Below are 22,616 nucleotides of genomic sequence, written 5' to 3' on the forward strand. Positions count from 1 at the left end.
CTGTGTTTAAAAAAAAAAACACATGAAAAATTTTGGTGAGGTTGTGAAAAAAAAAAAAAAAACCTTTGTACACTGTTGGGAGGAATATCTATGGAAAATAATACAGAGATTCCTCAAAATATTAAAAATATATCTATCATATGACCCAGTTATTTTACTCCAAAGTACCGACTATTCAAAGTGATGTATATGCTCATATATTTATTGCAGCACTATTTATAATAGTCAAGTTGTGAAAACAACCTACATTTTCATCAGCAGAGCAGTAGATTAAGAAGATGTGGTATATATGCACAATGTAATACTATTGAGCGATAAAAAAGGTGATCTCTTGTCATTTGCAACAACATGGATGTAACTGGAGAGTACTATGGTAAGTGAAATAAGGAGAAAGATAAATACCAGATGATTTCACTCATAGGTGGAGTACAGCAACAACAAAAAAATCAAATAGATGTCAAGAAATGGGCAGAAGAACTTAAAAGACATCTCTCCAAAGAGGAAATGCAAAAGGCCAACAGGCATATGTTCAACATCCCTTATCATCCGAAAATGAAAATCAAAACCACACTGAGATGCCACCTTACCAGTAAGAATGGCACATATCAAAAAAAAACAAGCAACAGCAAATGTTGGTGAGGATGTGGTGAAAAAGGAACTCTCTTATATTGCTGGTGGGAGTGCAAACTGGTCCAACCACTATGGAAAGCTGTCTGGAGGTTCCTCAGTCTACTAAAAATGCAGCTACCATACGACCCAGCAATTCTACTACTAGGGATCTACCCAAAGGACACAAAAACACTGATTCAAAAGACCACCTGTACCCCTATGCTTATTGCAGCACTATTTACAATAGGTAAAACCTGGAAACAAACCGAATACTCAAAATCAGATGACAGGATCAAGAAGATGTGGCATATATACACAATGGAATATTATTCAGCAATCAAAAAAGATAAACTCAGGCCATTTGCAGCAATGTGGATGGAGCTAGAAGGAATTATGCTCAGTGAAATAAGCCAGAAGGAAAAAGAAAAATATCAGATGTTTCACTTATAGCAGGAATATAGGGGAACCAAAGAAGACATCAGTGTAAAAAATAATAACAGTACAAAACACAAGAAAGCAAAAATGGACAATTATAAATCAGAGTCATCCTGCAGGGGAGGAGGAGGGAGAGGGATCAGAGGGAGGGAGGGAGGGAGGGAGGAGCACAGGGGACTGAGGTGATGGTGCACGGGTGCATTGGGGAAGGAAACTATAGGGACTACACCTGAGGGGGTGGGGGAAGCAAATAGTTTAAAAATGAATAATGATATAAAAAATTAATACTAAAAAATCAAACAGATGAAACTCTGAAACAGACCAACCTAAACTAAAAAAACCATAGAAATATGGCTATATTGAGGCTAACAAAGAGGAGGGAGTTTGGGGTGGGAACAAAAGAAGGAGGGAGCACATGGTCCAGGGTAAAGAACTCACTTGGATGGTGGTGGTAGGTTGGTAGCATACATATAAAGAGGTGTGAACCTATTCCTCTATGTCATATATGGTGTGAACCAATATTACCTTGATAAAGGGAAAAAAAAAAACAAAACACAAGAATTAACTGTTGGAATCAGCAAAATGGAGATCATGAGTAAGTTTGATAATGGAAGTTTTGGTGAAGTGTGGGCAAAAGCCTTATGAAGGGGATACTGAAGAGAATGAGTATAGGGAAATTAGAGGGAATGTACATGGAATACTCAGTTTTTACTTATAAATAAAGGGGAAGCAGAGTGGTAGCCTCTGCTCTACATAGAGCAGTTTCTAGAAAAGGTTTTTTGTTTGTTTCTAAGATGAAAAATATCACTGATTTGTGTGTTAATGGGACTGATTGACTGGAGAGGAAAAAATTATGTAGGCGTGTGAGCAAAATTGTTAAATCATTTTCTAGTTTGAGAGAGGATGAAAATAAGTGGACAGGGCCTCCCTGGTGTTGCAATGGGTTAAGCACCGCACTATGAAGAAATCCGAAGCCTCTGCAGCACGAGTTCGATCCCAGGCCAGCCAGGAAGCAACGCACATAGCAAAGCAGACCTCTCCTGACTCACCCGCTGCTCCCCTCAGCAGTGTGTTTCAGTCAGTCTGTCTGTTCTGTTTCCCACTCTGTCTCTGGTGAATCCTCTCACCCCCTACATCTCTGGCCTGTGCCCCAGATCTTGTATGTATAAATAAATAAATCTTAAAAAAAGAAGAAGTGGACAGGTTGAAGAGTTGACTTGAGCTGAAAATCAGAGAAAGTTCTGCCATAGTCTTCAGTAATGAATATGGAGGAATGGGCAAGTTAAATCATATAGTTCTCTATTTTTGTTCTTTTCTAATGATGAAAATACATAGATTTCTTAAATTCACATATGATTACCAAAATATATCCAGACATATTATCCTAAATAGCCCATGTTATGAAAAATTTGCTATAAAATTTTATTCATCAATAACACTTCCCACCTGACTTTGTAGGAATGCATCTATTGCCTGAAGCTAATTGCTCCTAAACATTATAACACTTCTGGAACCAATAATGGACAGTAATTTCTAAGAATAGACTTTTAAATATAGATTTAATATCTAGTTTATGCTCTTTTTAGAGCAGCAATCTGTATTAATACATCATATCTGAATTATCTTTTTATATTATAAAGCAATGATACTTAGTCTGTTTTGCTTTCTCTTCATCTTCTCTAATGAACACAATAGGTATGTAATTTATTTAACACTATCAACTGGAACCTTGTATTATTCATTTCAGGTATTATATCTAAGTGTATACACATATATAAAGGAATATATTATAACTAATTGTAGACTATGGGTCATATTTGTTTATATTTCTGATTTACTGATGATGACTGAAGCAAACAACACCAGAAAATATCTGGAATACAGTCACTGTCATGCAGTCATAAAAGCAGATGTAGAAAATAAATATATATGATAGTCAATGGAGAAATGTTTTCTGTATTACTGCAAATAGTGCACCTATATGCATTCTTTAAAAGACAAGGTAACTGTATAAGACTAATATCTCTTCAGTTTTTAAAACAGCATCTTTCATTTTAAATTGGGCAAAAAATGTTTCCTGAGGAAGGGTGTACCTGAAAATAAAATTGGTAGGATTATGGATCTTTCTTTATAAACATCAAATAGAGAAATTGGCAGTCATCTATGCATAAAAGGTTAAATGTAATCCTACACTGGGAACTGACACCCTAAAGGTTTGCATTGATATGCTATGTCAGGCAAAACTTGTGTTAACTCTTGTTTCCTGTCTGAAGTTGAGTTTCCTCTGCAGAGTAGGCCTTATCTCCCTCCTGTTTCTTGAAGGAAATCTTATATCATGGTATCAGACACAGAAAATCACTGAAATATCATTATTATACTTAATTTTCACAAAGAACCTGACACCAAAATTCATTTCTCACCTCAAGTCACATGCTGGTAATAATGTTCTGCTCCTCAAAGCCACTTAGGACCCCAACTGACAGAATTGCACTATTAATAAACTAATATTACATATTCCCATGATATAGGGGCAGGGAAATTAGCAAATTAAATCTCTCCAAAATTTTCTGTCCGGAAGTGGAACACCGTCACTTGTGCATACCGTTCATTGATCTAAGCAAATCACATGGCCAAGTCCGCTGTTACAGAAGTATAATCCTTCTACAAGGAGCAATAGCAGATATTTGGAAAAAATATTCCAGTCAACTATACGCAGTTAACCAAAGAGATTCCCTGTTGTTTATAACCAAAAAAACTTTAATGATATAATTTTCTTTTTTGGAGTTCTGCTTTGATATTATGTATGGAAAGGCCTTCTTAACATTAAAATTATAAAAAACCTTCTTGAAATTATCCTTCACTTTTTTTCAATTCTTATTCCAAACTTCCCAAATTTGTACTAGATTTAAAAAATAAAAATAGCTATACATAATTATGTCAAAAATTTGCATTATAGTGCAACTTTTGAATTCACAATGCACATTAACATCATTTTTAGAAATTTTACATTTTAGAAATTGATTGTGGGGAACTGGATAAAATTGTATTAGAGGAGGTTCCTTTTTCACTCCCATGATAATCTGAAAACTAACCCAGACTGGTAATGCCAGAGGTCATTGTGACTTGGGGCAAAATTGGGACACGTCTTGGATATCAGTGCCTAGAATGGACATCATTAGAAGGGACACTGAGTTAATGCTGCTCTATTAAATAAATGTTGGGTAAAGAGAAACACCTGGAGACTGGGGCCTGGGGTACAAGGCTACCATACAAATTGCGGTACTGCCATTTGGCTGGGGGTCCAGTGAGTGCTAAATAGCGTGGAGGCACATACTCTTCATTGAGGGGAGAGGCATGAGAGAAACTGGGGTCCTCCCAGTAAGCTGAGCACCCCAGTGTAAAGAACAAAGACACTGTGCTGAAATGCATTACCCTTTCCCAATCCTCATGACTGGTATTGATCTTACGTAGCACACTGATAGTACAAAGACTGAAGAGAATCAGGTGTGGAAACTCAGAGGAGAGAAATCAATGGTAACACAAATATGAGCCAGCTACCCATCCTATCACATTCCCACCAGTCACTACACAACTCTAGGTCCCTCCCTGATCAGGTCTCTGGAGCAAGAGAAGGTAGAAAAGGCAAAAAAAAAAAAAAAAAAAAAAAAAAAAAAAAATCTAAAATCAATAAAACCACAACAGTACCTGCTGAAAAAAACAGTAGCATAAATCTCTTAGTTACTGCTTCAGATACTTTCTTTTTAACAGGGAAAACTAGAAATCACCCATCAAAAGAAGAAAAAAAAAAAACAAAACAGAAAAGTCTCTAATGTGTAAATGCAACAGAAGTCCAGACTTGCATAGTTGTTTCCCTAAAAAGTGTCAACAAATCTTTAAAGAGGAAACAATACATATCCTTCTTAGACTCTTACCAAAAACTGAGGGAGAGAGAATGCTCATACACACATTTTATGAAGCCAGCATTATTCTGATGCCAAAACCAGACCAGGATATTACAAAAACAACAAACAACAAAACACAGATGCAGAAATTATCAACATTTAAAAATGATTATACATCATGATTAAGTGAGGCTTATTATAGGGATACCATGATGATTCAACACCCAAATATCAATTAACTTTCTGTGGATGCCAGCACATCAGTGGAGATGGTGGTGTTTCTCTGCCTACCCCTCCTGTCATCCTTGAACCAGCTATGCAGACAACTCCTAACCTTTCCTTTGGCTAAAATGCAACTGGTCTCACTTACCCCAGGAGACTCAGAGACCCAGTCTGCTTTGAGGAAACAACCATAAGTCACCCCAGGGCCTAGTAATGCAAATAATCCAGTCACTTTTCATGATCTTGGCCCCTTCTCATTGGTTACATGTCTTGTTCATACCTGCCTCGTATATTTTGAAGGCAGACCAGAAGCCCAGATGCCCCAAGTTGCCAGTGGCACTGTGGCAGCCCTGGTAAAGCCATGGCCATCCCTGGTCTGCATATTTGGCAGAGAAACATCTAACCTGAAAGTCCCCCAAAGCAGCAGGACACCAAAGCAAAAAAAAAGAAAGAAAAAGAATGATGGAAAATATAAAAACAATCAGGAACACAAGTCCACAGGGGAATGCAATACCACAGAAAGAAAATAATTTTCAGAACCCAATCACAGAAAAAGCACAAGAATATGTCAGATCTTTCTATCAAAAACAGCATTTAAATTTACAATGGTAAAGAAATAAAAAAAAAGGAAGAAAATTCCAAAAGATAAATGAAGTTACTGACAAATAATATCAATGAACAGAAGACAGAAATTGAAGCCCTAATTTTTACATCTAATATCTTTTTATAGCTAATGAAAATCCAGGATATAAAAACAGCAATAGAGGGGATGAAAAATTCAGAATTAATTTATAGAAGTAGGATAGACCAAATGGAGAAATGAATCAGTGTACTTAAAGATGTGAATAAACAAAGAATGTGGTTATAAAAGGAAAGAGATAAAAGAAGTCAAAACAATACAAAATTTATCCAACTCCATGATGAAAGGTAACATAAGAATAAGAGGTATAGGGCCTCCCCTGGTGGTGCAGCAGTTGAGCACTGGGCTGCAAAGCTGCCTGCAGCCTCTGCAACACCAGCTCAATCCCCTGCCAAAGGCAAGGGTCCCAAATGGTACACAGACCTCTCCTGCCGCGCCCACTGCTCCCCTCAGCAGTGTATGTCCTCGGTCTGCCTGTTCTGTTCCCTGCTCTGTCTCTGGTGAATTCTCTCACCCTCCCGTGCTTCTGACTGTACCCAGTGCTTCTACAAATAAATAAATAAAACTTTTAAAAAAAAAAAAAGAATAAGAGGTATACTAGAGGGGAGGAGAACCAAAAATTTAAAGAAATGTATTTAAAATTTATTTAAAGAAAATTATCTAAAGAAATAATAGAGTAAAACTTCCTCAAACTGGAGAAGGGATTAAATGTACAAACCCAAGAAGCTAAAAGAAACTCAGGGTACCTAAACATAGTGAGATCTTTACCAAAACATATAATATTAAACCTTCTAAGAGTTGAAAACAAAGCCTATTGAAGAATATTGATGCTAGCAAGGGGGAAGAAGCAGATAACCTATAAAAGTACATTGATCAGGCTAATAATGGATTTCTCTGAAGAAATACCATGGGCAAGGGGAGAATGAAACAAAGTGTTTCAAATACTTAAAGATAAAACTGCTATCCAAGCATACTCTATCCTGCAAGACTCTCGTTCAGATATGAGGGAGAAATAACAACATCAGGCAAAGAGAAACTTAAGGACTTTGCAAACACTAGACCCCCTCTAAGAAATATTTAAAGGAATTCTCACATCTATACCAAAGAGAGGAACATACACAAAGAACCAAAAAGGAAATAGACTGAACCACAAAAATTAAGGACAAATTGGCAGCAACAGACTTTCATGTATCAATAATTATTCTACATTTAAATGGACTGAGCTCACCAGTTAAAAGATGCCAAAATAGGGGGCCTCCCCAGTGGTGCAGCGGTTGAGCACTGGGTTACTGGGTTGAGAAGCTGCCCAGAGCCTCTGCAGCACTGGTTCGATCCCCGGCCACCAGGTGAGGGTCCCACATGGTGCGTAGACCTCTCCTGCCACCCACTGCTCCCCTCTGCAGTGTATTTCATCAGTCCGTCTGTTCTGCTCCCTGCTCTGGTGAATTCTCTTACCCTCCCATGCTTCTGACTGTACCCAGTTTTTGTATAAATAAACACATAAATCTTTTTTAAAAAAAAAAAAGATGCAAAATTACCTGATTGGATTAGAAATGAAAATCAGAAACAGGGCTTCCCTGGTGGTACAAAGGGTTAAGCACCACATTATGAAGCAATATGCAGCCTCTGCAGCATGAGTTCGATCCCTGGACTGGCCAGGGAGCTATCCACATGGTGCAGCAGACCTCTCCTGTCTCACCCGCTGCTCCCCTCAGCAGTGTATTTCAGTCAGTCTGCCTGTTCTGTTCCCCACTCTATCTCTAGTGAATCCTCTCACCCTCCCGCACCTCTGGCCTGTACCCCAGCTCTTTTATGCATAAATAAATAAATCTTTTTTAAAAAATCAGAAACAAACCAGTATAGAAAGCTGCAGGTTTTGTAAAATTGCTATACAAAAATTGTCTTCCTCTATCTAAACAATGAACTAGAAAAGAAAGTACTCAAGAAAACAATTCCATTTATAATAATTATGTAGAAATAATTACTTAGGAACAAATGTTACAAAAGTGATGAGGGACTTGTACAACAAAAACTAGAAGATCTTGTTGAAAGACACAGAAGATACAAAGAAATGGAATAATTCCTGCTCATGGATTGGAAGAGTGAACATTGTTAAAATGACCATTTTACCCAGAGGAATATACAGATTAAATGTGATCACTATCAAAGTTTCAGTGGTGTTTTTCAAAGAAATAAACATTACTGAAATTTATATGGAACCATGAAAAGTCAAAGCAATTCTGACTACAAAAGAGATAAAACCAAGATATCACACTGTCAGACTTCAAACTATAAAATTAAATTATAGCTATTAAAACAGTATGGTTTTAGAATAAAAATAGACATGCATACTAATAGAACTGAAATTCTAAAAATAAATTCAGACTTATATGCACTATCACTCTAGAATAAAGGAGCCAAGATTATACCTTGGGGAAAGGAAATTTTCTTCAACAAAACTTGGTGGGAAAACTGCACAGCCATGTGCAAAAGAATGAAATTTTCTCTCACGCCATAAGCAAAGACCATTCTTTCACACCATAAACAAAAATAACTCAAAATGGATTAACAATTTGGATGTAAGACCTAAAAACCATAAGACACATAGAAGAAAACAGGCAAAGCACTCCATCACATAAGATTAAAGATTGTATTTGGAAACTTAACCCCAATATCAAATGAAAAAAAAGAAAAGTAAGCATATTGGACCCCATCAAATTAAAGTTTCTGCACCATGAAAAAACTATCATTAAAATGAGAAGATACTCTACTCATAAAAATAAACAAAACAAATTTCAAAAACCAAATTAAAATAAAACCAAAAATGGGCGTAACTTAAATAGATAATTCTCCAAAGACATATAGATGGCTAACAGGTACATGCTTATCATCATTTATCATAAGGGAAATGAAAATCAAAGCCACTCTAAATTACCATGTGTTGGCGAGAGTATGGAGAAAAATGAACCCTCTTGCACTGCTGGGAGAATAGTCCAATCTCTATGGAAAACAGTATGCACCCATACATCTGATTTTTCATGTTAACCCTATTAATAGCCCACAGGTTAATATTCCTTTGAACACATTTAAAAGTGCTATTTTGTCTTGTTTAGAATTTATATTGTTATCCAGGAGGAGAGTTTTACATTTGTAATTCAATTGTTCTAGCAGCATATATTAAATAAATTTTACCTTACCCAGAATTATATTACCTTCATGATACACCAATTTATTTATATTAGTTTGTCTCCTAAGTTTATATTGTTTTAATGACCTTTCATTTCTGACAAACACTACTTTTTTTAACATTGTAGTTTTACCATGTTTATTTATCTGCTTCTATAGGCCTTCTGCTACTCTTTGGTAATTATTTCTCTTATTTCCATTCAATATTCCACAAAACTAGAGTACCTGCTAATACAAGAAATTATGATAGGCAAAATAATATACAGGTAAATAGACAAGAGTGTCTGTATAAGTGAAACATATTCTAAAAAGATATACCATCATTTAACAGTTAAATCTATAAGTTTTCATTTAAAAATTTGATACATTTGATGAAGAATGATATCATAAAATTAGAGAATTTTAAAGGACATAGACATAGACGACATGGAAGACCAGGGAAAGAGAAACAGAAAGACAAACTCATGAAAAGTGAAGATAATAATAATTTTAGAACAGGGACCTTTCTTCAGTAAAGACTGCTTGAAACTGGCAGAAGGCTCCCGGGGGAGCCAGAGGTGAGCTGGGCAGTTCACCCATGCCAGGCCCCTTCTGGCCTGCAGTACCAGCCCAGAGGGGCGCGAGCACCCATCCCCAGGGCAGACCAGGTGTGGAGGGGAGCGTGTCCCCACATTGCCATTTTAGAACAGGGACCTTTCTTCAGTAAAGACTGCTTGAAACTGGTGGAAGGCTTGGGAGGAGCCAGAGGTGAGCTGGAAAGTTCACCCAAGATGCCGGCCAGTACCAGCAACACAGTGTCCCAACGCATACGGCAAATTAGAAAACAGGCAGCAGGGAGGAGAAAAACCACATGCAACCCAGCAACTCCTCAGGATAAAAGCACACCACAAAAAGAAAACCACCCACCTGATTGCAATGACAGTAACTTGGAAGAACTTCTGAGCCTTCCAGAAAGAGAATTTAAAATTGCCGTGATTAAAAAACTGACAGAAGTCATAAAGGAAAACAATGATAAGGGAAAAAAAATCAACGATCAGAAGAATGAAATTGAGTCCCTAAAGAGGGAAGTAAAAGAAATGCAGGAGATCAAAGAATTAATGGAGGAACGAAAGAACTCTGGGAAAAGCAATGAAAGCAGAATAGATGAAATGGAAGAACGAATAAGTACTCTTGAAGACACATCAAACAGAAATAAAAAGAACCAAAACAGAAAAGGAAAGAGAAGTATGAAGGAAAAAGACCACAGAAAGACTTCGGGAAGTATCTGGCTCCATGAGGAAAGGAAATATAAGAGTTATAGGAATACCAGAAGGAGAGGAGAGAGATGTAGGAACAGAGAAAATATTCAAGGAGATAATTGAAGAGAACTTCCCAAACGTGAAGAATGAGCTGAAAATTGATATACAAGAAGCAAGAAGAACACCAAACTTCCATGATGAAAGGAAAAATACAAAAAACACATAATAATAAAGCTCCCAAGAATCCAAGACAAGGAAAAAATAATGAAGCTGACAAGAGGGAAGAAACAGATAACATTCAAAGGAAAACCAATCAGGCTGACATCAGACTTCTCCGAAGAAACACTACGGGCAAGGAGAGAGTGGAGGGACATAGTCAACAGACTCTAAGAAAACAGATGCCAACCAAGAATACTCTATCCTGCAAAATTTTCCTTCCTCTATGAAGAAAGAATAAGGACCTTCCCAGACAAACAGAAACTCTGGAATTTCATTACAACTAAACACCCACTCCAAAAAATACTACAAGGAATCCTAAAGCCAGAACCTCAGGGGGACGATTACAACAAAAGAAGGCCAAAAAAAAAAGTTATTAAAAGAATAAATAAATAAAATCGAAGGAAAGTCAAACACAATGGCAAATACAGATGCTAACATATCAATATTAACTCTAAATATAAATGGACTAAACTCTTCAATAAAAAGACACAGAGTCGCAGGCTGGATTAAGAAACAAAACCCAACATTTTTCTGTCTCCAGGAAACACATTTAGCTCCAAAGATAAAAATAGACTCAAAGTTAAAGGATGGAAAACAATCCTACAATCAAATGGACCAAAAAAGAAAGCAGGAACAACATGCTTATATCAAATAAAACAGATTTCAAACTCAAAAAGATAAAAAGAGACCACAACGGTCACTATATTATAATCAAGGGGACAATACTTCAAGAAGAAATAATACTCATTAACATATATTCACCAAATGAAGGAGCACCAAAATATACCAGACAACTATCGTCATCTTTGAAAACAGACATCAGAGAAAACACATACGTAGTGGGAGACTTCAACACACCACTATCAACAATGGATAGATCAACAAGACAAAAAATAAGATGCTAAATCTCTAAATAAGGATCTAGAGCACTTGGGCTTAACAGACATCTATAGAACACTAAACCCAAAAAAATCTGACTACACATTTTCTCAAGTGCACACAGATCATTCTCCAGGATCAATCACATACTGGTACACAAGACAAACATCAACAGATACATCAAGATTGAAATCATACCAACCATCTTTTCTGACCATGAAGGCATCAAACTAGAAATAAACCATAAAAAGAAGACAAGGAACTCTCCTACCTCATGGAGATTGAAACCCACACTACTGGAAGACCACTGGACTAACGAGGAGATCAAAGAAGAAATTAAAAAATTCTTTGAATAAAATGACAAGGAGGACACCAATTTCCTAAATGTATGGGATGCAGCAAAAGCAGTAATAAGAGATAAATACATAGCAATAGAGGCTCACATCAAGAAACAAGAAAGAACTCAAAGAAACAACCTAATCTCAAAGCTCAAAGATCTAGAAAAAGAACAACAACAAAAAAAAAAAACCCAAAACCAGTAGAAGAAAAAAAATAATAAAAACCAAAGCAGAAATTAATGAAATCAAAACAAACAAACAAAAAAAAAAACAATCCAAAAGATCAATGAAACCAAGAGCTGGTTCTTCAAAAAAATAAATAAAATAGACAAACCCCTAGCCAGGCTCACAAAGGAAAAAAGGGAGAAAGAAAAATAAACAGGATCATAAATGACAGAGGAGAAATCACAACACACACAGCAGAAATCAAAAGAATAATCAGTAACTACTATGCACAGTTATATGGAAACAAGTTCAACAATCTAGGGGAGATGGACAAATTCCTACAATAGTACAATCACCCAAAGCTAGAGAAAGAAAAAATAGAACACCTAAACAGACCAATTACAAGCAGCGAAATTGAAATGGTAATCAAAAACCTCCCCAACAAAAGCCCAGGACCTGATGGATTTACAAATGAATTCAACCAAACATTCAGAAATGAATTAGTGCCTATCCTTCACAAACTCTTCCAAAAAATTGACAAGGAAGGGACAATACCAAACACGTTCTATGAAGCCAACATTACACTAATACCAAAACTGAACAAAGACAACACAAAAAAAGAAAACTACAGGCCAATCTCCCTAATGAACACTGATGCAAAAATCCTCAATAAAATTTTTAGCTATCAGAATCCAACACTGTATCCATAAGATAATTCACCACGACCAAGTAGGATTCATGCCAGGGACACAAGGATGGTTCAACATCTGAAAATCAATCAACGTTATCCAACACATCAACAAAAAGAAATATAAAAACCATATGATAATATCAATAGAAGCTGAGAAAGCTTTCGACAAATGCAATACCCATTCATGATAAAAGCCCTTGAAATTCTTGGCATACAAGGAACATACCTCAACATCATAAAGGCCATATATGACAAGCTAACAGCCAGTATCATTCTCAATAGTGAAAAGCTGAAAGCATTTCCATTAATATCTGGAACAAGACAGGGATGTCCACTCTCACGACTGCTTTTCAATATAATACTGGAAGTCCTAGCCAGAGTAATAAGACAAGAGAAAGACATACAAGGAATCCAAATAGGAAAAGAAGAAGTCAAACTATCACTATTTGCAGATGATATGATAATATACATAGAGAACCCCATAAACTCCACAGAAAAACTAATTCAACTAATCAATCAGTTCAGTAAAGTGGCAGGATACTAAATCAACACGCAAAAGTCAGTAGCCTTCCTATACACAAACAATAAATCTGAAGAAGAAGAAATAAAAAAAAATCCCTTTTATTATCGAAACAAAAAAAATCAAATACTTGGGAATAAATCTAACAAAAGAGGTAAAAGATCTATACAAAGAAAACTATAAAACACTGTTAAAAGAAATAGAAGAAGACACAAAGAAATGGAAAGACATCCCCTGCTCATGGATTGTAAGAATAAACATTATTAAAATGGCCATCCTACCAAAAGCAATATATAGATTTAATGCTATTCCAATAAAAATTTCAATGTCATTCTTCAAAGAAATAGAACAATTATTAATGAAATTCATATAGAATCACCAAAAACCCCAAATAGCCAAAGCTCTCCTGAAAAGAAAAGAAGGAAATGGAGGCATCACACTCCCAGACTTCAAACTATACTACAAAGCCATAAACATCAAAACTGCATGGTATTGGAGCAAGAACAGACACACAGACCAATGGAATCAAATAGAAAATCCAGAAATAAACCCACAGATTTATGGTCAACTAATCTTTGACAAAGGAGCAAAGACTATGCATTGGAGCAAAGACAGTTTTTTTCAATAAATGGTTCTGGGAAAACTGGGTCGCTACATGCAAAAGAATGAAGCTTGACTACTACCTCACACCATACACAAAAACCAACTCAAAATGGATTAAAGAACTAGACATAAGACCTGAAACCATAAAATACATAGAAGCAAATATAGGCAAAACACTACATGATATGCACATCGAGGACATCTTTACAGACACATCACCCAAAGCAGTGATAGTGAAGGCAAAGATAAACAGCTGGAACTACATCAAATTAAAGAGCTTCTGCACAGCAACAGAGACAATAACAAAAACAAAGAGAAACCCTACCGACTGGGAGAACATTTTTGCACACAACACTAATGATAAAGGACTGATCACAAAAATCTACAAAGAGCTGATGAGACTCAACAAAAACAAAGAAAAGAATCCAGTCAAAAAATGGGAAGAAGAGCTAAAAAGAAACTTCTCTGAAGAGGAAATGCAAATAGTCAACAGGCATATGAAAAAATGTTCAACATCACTTGTAATCAGGGAAATGCAAATCAACACTACCATGAGAAACCATCTTACACCAGTGAGAATGGCACATATTAAAAAAACTAGCAACAGCAAATGTTGGCGAGGGTGTGGAGAAAAAGGAACTCTTCTACACTGTTGGTGGGAGTGCCACCTGGTCCAACCACTATGGAGAGCTGTGTGGAGATTTCTTGACCTACTAAACATAGAGCTTCCATATGATCCAGCAATTCCACTCCTAGGTATTTACCCAAAGGACACAGAAACATCAATTCCAAAGAGCACCTGCACCCCTATGTTTATAGCAGCACTGTTTACAATAGCTAAGGTTTGGAAACAACCCAAATGCCCAAAAATAGATGACTGGATCAAGAAGATGTGGTACATATACACCATGGAATATTACTCAGCATTCAAAAAAGAGACACACATGCAATTTGCAGCAACATGGATGGCGCTGGAAGGGATCATGCTCAGTGAAATAAGCCAGAAAGAAAAAGAAAAATACCAGATGGTCTCACTCATAGCAGGAATCTAGAAAACTTAAATAAGGGACCAGGAAAAAGAATAACTATAAGAAAGTGAAAATCAAAATCAATAAACAACTATGAACCAGAGACACTCTATAGGGGGTGGGGGCCAGGGAGGGGAGGGATTGGGGTCAAAATAAGGGGGTTGCTATTGTATGGGGAATATAAAAATAAAATTTGAAAAAATTTTAAAAAATTTTTAAAAATTTAAAAAAAAAGTGAAGATAATAAAGCTGGAAACAGACTAGCATTTAGGAAACTAAAGCCACAGTGCCCAGAGCATGGAATGGTTTGGCAAATAAGCTAAGATGCAACTGACTAGGTCAATGGAAATTGCCTCTGTACAGCACAACTTATTTCTATTTTTAACAGAAATAATTTATGGAAGAATTTTAATTAGTAGAGTTCAAGTTCAGATTGTCCTCTTTTTTTTTTTTTAGATTTATTTATTTATACAAGAACCGGGGTATAGGCCAGATGTGCGGGAGGGTAAGAGGATTCACCAGAGACAGAATGGGAACAGAACAGGCCGACTGATGAAATACACTGCTGAGGGGAGCAGTGGGTGAGACAGGAGAGGTCTGCCGCACCATGTGGGATTCTCGCCAGCAGGTCGGGATTGAACCAGCGCTGCAGAGGCTGCGGACAGCTTCACAGTGCAGCACTCAACTGCCTGCGCCACCAAGGAGGCCCTCAGATAGTCCTCTTATTATTATTGTTTAAGAGAAAGAATTGAGGCTCATAGAGCAATCTTTGTAAAGGAGACCAATCAGGAGACAAAAATGATACTTACCTGGATGGCAGAGAGATAATGCAATGTGCATAGACAAAGAAAAAACTAAGGAAGGAAATCTCTTGTGTTGGATAACCTGTGGAATTTTTCCAGATCAGTTCAAAATCCAAAATCTATTGTGATTTGATTAGGATTGAGTTCAATCTTTAAATGAGTATATGGACAGTTGATAATTTGCACATTTGTTCTCTTTAACCAGAAACAAGACTTGCCTTTTAATTTATTCACAACTTCCACTATGCCCCCTCAGTAATATTTATTCTTCCTCATATAAACCACATATAGTTCTTGCAAAGCTAACTTTTAGGACTTGTGTTACCTTGTTATGAATTATAATATTTTCCCCAAATATATTTTTTATGGAATTGCCATTTTATCTGATGTACAAGAAAGCTTTGGTTTGGGTAATTATTTTGTAACTACCTTATATAGTATTCAATATTATATGCAAAATCCTTCCAACTCATTATCTTGGCATTTCTGCAGGTAATGATTATTTAATTTCTTCACAAGAGTGGTTAAACCTCCCTCTACCAAATTCCTTCCTCAATTTATTGCACTGGCAAGAAGTTCTGCAGATTATATCAAATATTCTTGTTTATTCCTGACTTCAAATGAAATACATAGTACATTACTTTTCAGAAAACTTTCCATAAGATTCTAATATATGGCTATATTAGTAAAAGTTAAATTATCTTAGAAAACACAATCTTATATAAGGTAAAACTGATTTCTTCATTGCCTTTGGTTCTTGAGTCTTTCATATGTTAATATTAATTTGATTATACCAAAAAGAGAACCTAAGATACAGAATTTCCCAAATTTATTTGAAAATATATACCTCCACTCATGTTTTTTCTTTTTCAATATCTTTTAGATATCATATTTTGATGGGTACAAATTTAGAAAATGCTACCAACTATTCAAACATTGTTCTGTCTCTAGACCATTTTGGTTATAAATGAAGACTATTAAAATAACTACAGTCTCATTCCCAAATTCCTGGAATGGGTATTCATTGCTCCAGCTAAGACCAGGTTTTTTCTCCTGCTTAGTCTAAGCACTACTATCCTTATGTCCTCCAGGGATCCCCTCAAGTTTGAGAAGAGACAATTCTCAGTTTTCCAAATCCTGTGCAGTCAGGCCACCGGGAAAATCGCCTTTATCTTCTCATCATGGATACATAAGTTATTCAAGAGATACCTAAAAAACCCTCAATGAATTGCCTGAATTGTCCCAGATAACACCAAACATTTAAAATCTCTGAAAAACAACTAAGGATTAATTGATTTTACTCTTCATTTTACAAAATGATCTATGCTTCCAGCATTATCCAACTACTTGATACAATGCTAGGGTTGAGTGATGATGGCATACATGGGAATAATAAGTATAAGTCTTTTTAGCAATGGCACAATTCCAGTGTAGTCCTTGTCTAATATGATAATTTTCAAAAAATTCAACCTACTCTTTCAGAATTAAAAATATATTACCATCCTTCAGCTAACATTGCATTTAAAAAAATTCTTAAGGCAATCTGTTTGCAGTATAAAGTATAACACAATTGAATGGATATATTAGTAGAAAATTACATACCTTCACCACTGCCTGATGAGAAAACCTACAGGTAAACTATACGGATGGTACCATAGTACCTCAAAAATGCAACCTTTCTAAACAAAGTGTTTTTAAAGGCATTGCCATCTGCAGCAATGTTACAACAGCAGCCCCCATCTTTTTTTCCTGCCAACTTCCCCATGGTGCATGTTTCTGCAGTTACACTGGGAACTCAAATTGCTTCACATCCAAAAAGCCACAAAATATGAATACATATATATACTATATGAATAAATGAAGACATTGCTTGAATAAAGATATTTTTATTGCCACTCATTAAATTGCTATGTTTGAAATATCTCAAACAAATGCTTTGGCATGGTGTCATGCCAAACATACCCACACAAACAGAAAGGCAACTCAGTTTAAAAAAACAAAGTGCTAACAGCCACCATGGTCTGATTGGAGCCACATGGTACTCCAGGATGCCATGTGCTGCCTTTTCCACACAAATTAACTTGAATATTTCCTCCTGAGGGGCCCTCTCTTCCATATTCTCTCTGCCCCTCTGATTTATAGTACATTCTGAGAAACTTCAATACCCTTTATCCTTTACTCAAGGATAAAGGACAAAACAAGATGATCATAATCAAATATAGAGTTGGATGTTTCTGTAAATTCCTGAGCTCTCAATACTGTATTTTACCTGTTCAATAAAGATTCACCTAATCATCAATCATAAACAGTATAAAGTTAAATTTTAAGAGGACTGTTGGTGAAGATGAGGGCAACAGTCCTCACCTAACTATGGTGACTGCCCAGAGCCCTGGGTTTAGGATTGTAGCCCTTGGTGTCACACTTAGACTACATGAGGCTGCTGAGGTTGGAATTCAGGGATTCTTCTCACTGGAAACACAGTTTGGTACAGTACAGCTCTGGTCTATGGGGCAAAAAACAAATGAAGAAACTGAGACATAAAGTTTATTTAACTTGTTCATTGTCAACTCCAGAGAAATGATCAGATGGTAACAAAAATAAATAATATATAATTAAAAGGGCATTTATTTGAAAATAGGAAACAAACTTGGATCCCTAGGCCAAGGCGCAGTCCTAAGGTATGTACCCTCAAGATCAGGGAATAGGGGAGTTTTAAAGGATCAGACAAGAATATATAGTTTGAGATTAGGCCACTTGTGAAATTTATGGATTAGTACATAGGTCCATTTGGCAAGTCTCCAGAGAAGAGGTCACAGTGTGGTGGTCAGCTGCCACGGTCAATATATGATCTCTTATATATTTGTTGTCAACAAATGGCTAAGTCAGACAGCTTACATTTCACCTAGATGTCTCAACATGGCAGCTTAGAAATAAAATGAAGTCTGTTTGACTAAATACAGGATCTACATCATAATCTCACAACTCCCAAGAAGTAGCAGAAAAGGTAAGATCAAGGTATACAAGATGCCACTCTAATGGTGCCTTCTCTACCATTTGGAATCCTTAAAATTTATTTTTAAGACATTTATTTCATTGAATATCTAATTTGCAATATTTACTACTGTTTAAGAACATAAAAAAAAAATGTCAGAACATTTGCCTTGACGTGAACAAAGCATCAGTGGCTTGTTTTATGAGAGCAGTGCATCCTAGGTGGCACTACATGGACCATCATGAGACCTGTAAGGTTTTTCCCTCCACAAAAGAGATGAAAAGGGTAACAGTACACCTATTTGTCTTGATACTTGGCAATTTTTGCGGCAAATGAGCATCCCAAAAAGATGGTGTCCTGCTCCATCTGCTAACAAGTATAGATTGCAATATCTCAAAATGCAATAAAAGAGCACTATACACTGAACCTTCACGGAAGTATGCATTCTATTTGCACCTCCATTTTCACCAGATTACCTCTCTGCCCCTTGGCCTCCTATAAATGCCTGGACCTTTTCTGCATTTCAAGGGTAGTTGGAAGCTGCTCATCTGCTGTGAAAAGAGAACTCAAGGATAGATACTCCAAGCCAAGAAAACATATGGTCTAATTTCCTGGAAGAAAGAATATAAAGAAAAGGTTCAAAGGGTATGCAATTTATTTTTAGAGGAAAAGGTATTGAACAGGTTAGTGAGTTGGCTAAAGTGTTCTCAAGAATAATTTTAAAAGACAGGTGTGTTGGACCAGATGTGTTAGATCCTGAAACCAGATAACATTTTAAAAAATCTTAAAAATGAGATGCATGTCAATATGTCATTCCCTTGATATTAAAAGTGACAAGGTTAACCCCACCATCTCCTTTTTACCGATGCCTTCATCGCCACTGCTACAGTCAGACAGGGTGTGTAGGACAAGAGGAACTGTGCTTCTCCTTATTGGTAGAAATCTTTTCACTCTGACCTAGTCAAGATTGAGCTTTCAAGTCCTCCCATTACCAAAGCATATCATAAACACACAAAAGCTGTGGAAGAACCTATAGAATACTCAGAGAAAGAGAGAGCTTCAGGACTGAGCAAATAGAAAAAGAAATTGTTCCCAGGCAGTCACTGATGTTATGGGATATGAAGTGTATATAGAGGAAAGCAAAGTCTCCTTGAGTGTTTGTTAAAGATCTGGTCCTTAAAGAGAACTTGGAGCAGAGGCAGAAAACGAGAATTTTCTCAACCTGGTTAAGAGGACTCTGTTATATGAAGCAAGCAGCCAAGGACCTAACATAGAATTGTGAAAGGCACATAGAAAAATAAATCTGCAGGCTCAGAAAAGGAGAAATATGGCCTTGATTCTAGTAGAACCTATTCTAATACCTAAACAAAACTCGGCATTCTCACCTACTCCAACCAAGAAGAAACTGTGGGTTGTTTGTTTTTTTTTTTTTTTGCAAAAATATGATAAATTTTGCTTGCAGTATTGGAAAACAACTGTTCTTCTATTGTGTAATTAACTATATAGAAACTATACAAAATCCTCACTCCATTGGTGGGCTCTGTCATTTGTTAATTATCTTTGTTGATGTCAAGTGAATCTCTTACTTGACTGACTCTAATAGGAGGAAATAGGTATGGAGCTTTGCTGATGAATAGCACAAACTCACTTCAGTTGCATGTGCTATTCCTGGCATCTAGACAAATGGAATATGTGCATTTTTTATGTTGTCATTAAAATGTTTCGAAGAATGATATGACACGAGAGAGTAAAAGAAGCAGGGTATAAAATGACATGTTCCATATATTTAGACTATTTAAAATACAAAACCCAAACTTCTATGTGTAAGGAAAGATTTCAAGGAAAAATATTCAAAATCTTCATCACAAGTTTCTTAGGGTAATTTTTCCCCTTCTTCTCCTCTGTATTTTTCTAGATTTTATTTATTATATCCACATTGACTTAAAATGGAGGTGTGGGGATTATTCTATTTTATGCTATAACTTTATATTCATACAATGTACTTCTTTTTAAGAATTTAAAGTGCCGGGCCTCCCCGGTGGTGCAGCGGTTGAACGCTGGGTTGCGAAGCTGCCCATAGCCTCTGCAGCGCAGGTTCGATCCCTGGCTGCTGGCGAGGGTCCCACATGGCGCGCAGACCTCTCCTGCTGCCCGTGCTGCTCCCCTCAGCAGTGTATTTCATCAGTCGGCCTGCTCTGCTCTCCGCTCTGACTCTGGTGAATTCTCTCACCCTCCCACACTTCTGACTGTACCCAGTGCTTGTATAAATAAATAAATGAATCTTTAAAAAAAAAAAAGAATTTAAAGTGCCTTCCATATTCGTAGTATCCTAAGGTAATTAACTTGACCTCGGCAGCTTACTGAGTTGACTATTCCTTCATCCCTCAATGATTTTCTTCACATAAGGACATCACAGTTTCCTGGTTTTTTATTCCTTCTCAGGCAGATCTGCTAGATCTTCCACTGCTCAACTATAAGCACTGGAGTGCCAAAGAGATCAGTCCTTGACATGTTCATTTCTCCAATGACTCTCTCCCTAAGTGATCTCATTCAGTCCCTGGATTTAATTTAAACGCCATAGGCATATGAGCTGATTATCAGATTTACATTTCTCCCTTGATCTTCACACTCAAAGATCTAACAGTGCACTTTACCTCTTCACTTAATTATTTAATTGGCATCATAACCCTAATGCAGTCAAAACAACTTTTTATTTTGCACTATAAGCCAAACATGCATTAATCCTAGTGTTCTTCATATTAGTAACTGGCACCCTTCACCCAGTTGCTCAGTCCAAAGCCTATGAGTCATATTTGATTCCTTTCTTTTCCTTACTGCTAATATCCCATTCATCAGCAAGTTCTATCAGTGCAACATTCAAAATACACCTTAACTTTTACCACTATTCAAGACTTTGATTGTCATTGTCCTTGACTGTGACACTGTCATCTCTTTGAACTGCTTTGTCATTTTTTTCTTCTGATCTTTTTTTTTTTAATTTTTTTTTAATTTTTTTTTGTCCAGTAGTTTTATTTATTTTTTAATTAATAAATTTTATTTTTATATTCCCCATACAATTGCAATCCCCCCATTCTGACCCCAATCCCTCCCCTCCCGCCCCCCACACCCCAAAAAGTGTCTCTGGTTCATAGTTTTTGTTGATTTTGATTTTCACTTTCTTATAGTTATTCATTTTCCTGGTCCCTTATTTAAGTATTCTAGATTCCTGCTATGAGTGAGACCATCCGGTATTTTTCTTTTTCTTTTTGGCTTATTTCACTGAGCATGATCCCTTCCTGTCTCTTCTAGTCTCATCCCCTCAGCTCCATGCTACTACTGTCCAATCTTCAGGATATGTGCATGTTTAATAACTAGATTACAGGTTCACTACATTCCCAAACATGGCCTTAGTCCATAGCCTTTCTGCCTCATTTGTCACACCACAAGAGTCTGAAAGCCTCTGCTATCACCTCCCAAGCACTGTCCTCTCTAGGGACAGGGACCATGGCTTATTCACTTTTGTAGTTTATTTCCTCCCTTCCATCTACACCACTCCCTCAAGCTCCCAGAACAGTGACTTACACACAACCTGCACTCAATAAATATTTATTGAAGTCAATCTAGTGTAACCCTCTTCATGCTAGCACTTTGGGAGTGTTAAACATCTGAGCCAGTCATTTCAAGAATAACAAAACTGTTCCAAAGGAGGAAGCATATTTTCAAATGACACTTGTGAGCTTTTTCTGATTACAACAGTAATACATATTCATTATAGAAATTTGGAAAATTCAGAAAAGCATAACTAATAATCCCATCATCTACAAAAGAACCACTGTTAAAGTTTTGATGCTTATTCTTCCAGGTTCCTTTCTATGACTCTATATAGATATATTACAAAATTGGGATAATGGTAATTACTATTTTTAAACTTTTTTTTAACAACTTACAAGCTTTATCATGCATGTCCTTAAATATTGATGAAGAACATAATTTCTAATGGTTGCAATGTGTTCTACCATATGGGTGTTCCAGTATTCTGTAATTTAGCCAATTCCCTTTGTTGGGAATTTTGGTTGTTTTTAATTTTCTACTATTAAAAATAAAGTTTCAGTGAATGTCCTATATATAAATCCTTATACCCACTAA

Source organism: Talpa europaea (assembly GCF_964194135.1).
Source record: "Talpa europaea genome assembly, chromosome: 14".
Classification (NCBI taxonomy): domain Eukaryota; kingdom Metazoa; phylum Chordata; class Mammalia; order Eulipotyphla; family Talpidae; genus Talpa; species Talpa europaea.